A 5,350-nucleotide genomic window follows, 5' to 3' on the forward strand; every position below is an offset into this window, starting at 1 on the left:
GAATCAGGATTGACGAAAACACAAAGGTAAGATTTGTTCTAGATGATTTATTCTGCTGTAATTTCTTCCAAAAACTCCCTATCCCCAAAACACACACCCCCCTTTTTTTTCCCTTAAATAAATAATGAGCTTTGGAAGTCCTTTAACCTGTTTTTCTTATAGACATCTTTCTAAAAGAAAATAGAGACAGTATATTCTGAAGTTTATATAAGTTCCATAAAAGGAGTCACTCTGGTGCAGTTTCAACCATCACTACAGCAGGTTTCTTTATGGTGAGTATGACAAAGGGCAGGCTGTGCTGCAAAAATGCCAGCCATCTCTGTGTTCAGAAACCTTCTATCACTCTTCTTGATTTGACATGAAATATTAAACACCAGTTACCAGCAAAAACTTATTGAATACAGATGTCTACTATCACTTTCAAATTGCTAAAGTCAATTTAGGTTTATATATTTTCTTTGCTTCAGCATTCGCATGCAACACAAATGTTCTGTGACAGTAATGATTTCGCAATATACCGTTTCAATTAGGAAAGCACGTTGTATATGTGTTTTCATTTTTAAAATGCCAATTTTTTTTTTTTTCATTTTGAAGCTCTGTGTCCCTCAATAATAATGGGACTTTGGATTGAAAAATAAATAAAAAGAAAGAGCTCCACCTACTGATTCATTTTACAAACGTTGTTTCTGTTCTACTTGAATTGAAAATGCTCTTTGGCACAACAGGGACCTTGTGAACATGTAACTCAAACTGTTTGGCTTGAAAAAAAAAAAAAAAAGATACAGGACTTGCCCCCATGGAAAGGAATTGGTTAGAATGGAGCTCTGTCTCTGTGACTTAAAAGGCCCCCTCCCCATTTTCTGTGCCCCTCAGAAGACCTAATTAATAAGTCTGCTTCAGGTTTAGTGCTCCCCAGGGATATAGGTTAACTGTGGCATTCCCTTTTGCTGGGTTTAACAGAATTCTGGCGAGTCACACATTTTGCTCTACTACAATAATCGTATTCATGTCACTGGCTGCCCCTTCCTTCTGAAGGACTTGGTGGGCGCCTTTTGAAAGGATTTACAGGGCCATTTCTCCCACTGGTGAAGCTGGAATTGTTCAGTGCCTACCATACTACTTCCCCACCCCCACCAGCATCTAGACTCAAGTGATTTTATAGGGAAGTGAAGAAAAACATCCACTGGGAACCTGGGGTAACTTAAGGAGGCCAAGATTAATTACTTGAGGAGGAACCGCCTGGGCCGGACACTGGGGGTGCTCATTGGGAGCAGCAGCTGGAATGATGGCCTGTTGTGATGTCTGCCAGCTCTGGTCCTGCTAGCTCAGTTGCTCAAAAGCTTCCAGAACCATTTTTAATTTCTGCCTTGGAGCTACTTTTAAGGACGTGTCCCCAGGAGTCTCTCATTGTGCGCCAACCCACGCAGTTTTCTGGTTGTATCACATCAGACAGATGTGACTTATTGGGGGAATATTCTAACCTCTTGACAGGTCAAAGTGTCCTGGGCCTTCCAGTTTGAACCCTGCTTCCTACATTATAGAATTTCTTTTAAGATGAACAAACCCTAGACTGTATTCGTCTCATACATTTGAGAAGTGACTATAGAAAATATTACCAATGAGCAACAAGATGATATCTAGAAACACACAATGGAGTGGTTTCAAGTCCCCTATCTTTGAACCTGTCTGCTCAGTCATGCATTCCATAGACATGATTAACTAACCATAGGACCCAGGTATTCAAAGTCTGAATTTAAACTGTTTATTCTTCCCCCAAATGATTCACACATCACCTACCACTGCAGAGTTGCCAAACTCTATGGTTTTCTTGTCACACATAAATTCAATAGCTGACCACAGCCAGGGACAGAGATTTCTTATAAATCAAATAACTACAAACATTAGAGAGAGAGGGAGGGGACTCACTGCCACATTTCAGTCAATCAAAAATATGTGTAATAAGAGTCTACTTTGTTCAAGGTGCTGTGCTTGGTGCTATGAGAATATTTAATAAAATATGACTGGCCCTAACTTTGAAGCAAGGGAAATATCTGCCTCACATTGGTGCTATGAGGATTATATGCAATTACCCAGCCCAGTGCCTAGCACATAGTTGGTGACAGGGAAATGGCCACTATTATCTTTTCTAGTAATGTTATATTTAGGCAATATTTGAAAAATAAAAGAGATGTCCAAAATGGAAGAGATAATGGATTACAAAATAGTTGACCAAGACACTGATTGTTTCGAGATCAGAAAAAAAAGGAAAATTCTTGGAATCAAAATAGGTTTGCTTCATGCAAATTATATTTTAGCCCTAATTACAATTTACCATTTTGGGAAGCTCAATAAGTTCCAGACGCTAGGCTGAGCTCTTGACAATTTCATTTCTTTTTGACTTTCACAACCAAACGATGTAGATATGATCACTCCTATTTTACAGATGAGAAAATGGGGTTCAGAGAAGCTTAGTCACAAAGGTCTGACACTGATGCACACGGTTTTTCCACCTAATCAAACTGTCTCCATCATAGAATTATAGTCTATTAGAGCTGGAAGGAAATGCAGAGGCCAGCTTCTTCTAATTGCTAACTTGACAGGTAAAGAAGGAGAGGTCCAGAGAAGAAAAGTGATTTGCACAAATTCACACATTTAGTGACATAACTGAAATTAGAAACCAAGGGTTTTGGTTCCAAGTTGGTGTCATTTTCAATATTTTCACATTTTTTTCCCAATGAATCTTAAATCAACAGCACTTATAAAATGCAAATATAAAAAGACTGTGCTAAGAAAAATCTTTGTGCTTCATGTCAATTTTACATTACCTGTCTTCTTGTCTGGGTAAATACTTAATGATTTCCTATTTCTAAGAAATCATTCTCTACCTCACAATCCACTCCATTTCACCAACAGCACACCCCCAACACTCACAATACACACGCCCTATTTTAATTCAGAAGGTAAAATGCAGGCTAAATTTATATCCCAGCATGTGGGGCTGCTTTTTAAGCCCAGGCTTAATTGAACCATTCCCTGCCCAAATTCACTTTTCTTCAGGATTTGGAGCTAATCTGTTTACTAAGAACTCAGCAACCTAGGACAAGTATGAAAAATATCTACTAATAGATATTAATAATTGATCACAGAATCCTTTTACCCTTCTCTCATGAATGGTCCCAAACTCAATCAGAATACCAGTCAATCAGATTGTCAAGTGAGATGAAAACTTTTTGTTCTCCCTAATCCTTTTCCTTGGTCTAAAATAATTATACTGCTTTGTCCCTCTTTTGTTTCTGTTATAGTGCTCTACCATTTTCTAAAGTTTCCTTAAGCACAAAAGCAAATCCAAAAATCAGTAGTTGATTTGCTTTATCTTATCTTTCAGTTCTTGAATTCAATCCTTTTTTTACTTTTAGGAAAGTGCAATTGTTTGTCAGAAAGCAAACACCTGTGTAACCCTCAAGACTAGCAGATAAAATATTGTCAGTGTCCTTTGTGTCCCCTCTCAATCATGGCCTCTCAAAGTTACCATTACTGTGAATGGTAGGTAATTGTTTTTGTTTATACCATCTAAGCTGGCATTGTTAAACATTTCATTTTGTCCTGTTTTTGAACTAGATTTAAATTGAGTCTTACTATACATATACATATACATATACATATACATATATATACACACACATAAACAGATGCGTGCATGCACACACACACACACACACACACACACACACACATATATATGGCTTCTTGCACTCAACATTATTCCATGCCCTCATGGATATTCCCCATGTTGTTTAAAAATTCTACCATTAAAGACATTGAGTAGTTTTTAGTTTTGACTATGGTAAGAAATGCTGCTATGAATATTTTTATGCATATCTCCTAATATAAATGTTCTGCATTATCTTAGGTATATATTAAAGAGTAGAATTACAAGGTCATAACCCACGTGTATTTTCAGCTTTAGTAGACACATTTTTTTCCAAAGTGGTGTAGCAGTATACAACCTGATCTTCCTAATCCTGATTAGTGGTATTTTAAAATTTAGGCTTTTTGTATAGGCGGTTTTCATTGGCAGTTTCCTCATTACTAATGAGGTTGAATATCTTTTCCTATATTCTGTGTGTTTACTCCATATTTGTCTATCATTCTGTGTGTGTGTGTATGTATGTGTATGTGTGTGTGTATGTGTGTGTGTGTGTGTGTGTGTGTGTTTAGTGCCTTTTCAGTTGTCTTGTCCTTTTTTCTATTGGATTGTCTGCCTCCTTGCTATTCACATATGGAGTTCTTCATATAATCAGGAAACAAGTTCTTTGCCGGCAATATGTGTTGAAAGTACGTTTTCCCTCTTATTATTTTTGCCTTTTCACTTTTTTATTTTTATATATTTATTTATTTTTCTGAGACAGAGTCTCGCTCTGTCTCCCAGGCTGGAGCGCAGTGGCACAATTTCAGCTCACTGAAATTTCTGCCTCTTGGGTTCAAGCAATTCTCCTGCCTCAGCCTTCTGTGTAGCTGGGACTACAAGCATGCACCACCATGCCTGGGTAAGTTTTGTACTTTTAGTAGAGATGGGGTTTCGGATGTTGACCAGGCTGGTCTCAAACTCCTGACCTCAAGTGATCTGCCCGCCTCGGCCTCACAAAGTGTTGGAATTACAGGCGTGAGCCACCACACCCGGCCCCCTTTCACTTTTTTAATGGTATATTTCAATGAACAGAAATGTCCAGTTTTTATACGTGACCTGATTTATCAATCTTTTTCTTAAAGTTAATAATTTTGCTTCCCATTTAATAAATTCTTTGCCTGTAGAGATATTATGACTATATTTGACTATATTATCTCTTAGATGCTTTGTTATTTTCCTTTGCATATTTAAATTTTTAATACATATGGAATTGATGTTTGGGTATTACGTAAAGCAGGGATCAAGCTTCTGTCATTTGTCTCTTTGCATTGTAAGTTTTCCCAATACATTGTTAAAAACACCACCACACCACCATATCCCCAATATTATAGTACCACTATTGTTGTAAATCACATGTCTCTCTCTCTGTGTATGTATGTGTGTGTATCTATCTATCTATCTATCTATCTATCTATCTATCATCTATCTATCTATCAGTCTGTGGATGGGTTATTGATCATATTAATTTGATTATTTATATCTTTATAAACCAATACCATGCTCTTTCAATTACTGTAGCATTTTAAGTTTTGACATACAGTAGAGCAATGCCAACCATTAATGGTTAGTTAAGGTGGAGATGAGTCTGCAGAAAATACAAAAAAAGAACATCAGAGAAAGAATGAAATATCCAGGGCTCAATCCTTGGACCACTTCTCTTTT

Source organism: Piliocolobus tephrosceles, chromosome 2 (genome assembly GCF_002776525.5).
Source record: "Piliocolobus tephrosceles isolate RC106 chromosome 2, ASM277652v3, whole genome shotgun sequence".
NCBI classification, from domain to species: domain Eukaryota; kingdom Metazoa; phylum Chordata; class Mammalia; order Primates; family Cercopithecidae; genus Piliocolobus; species Piliocolobus tephrosceles.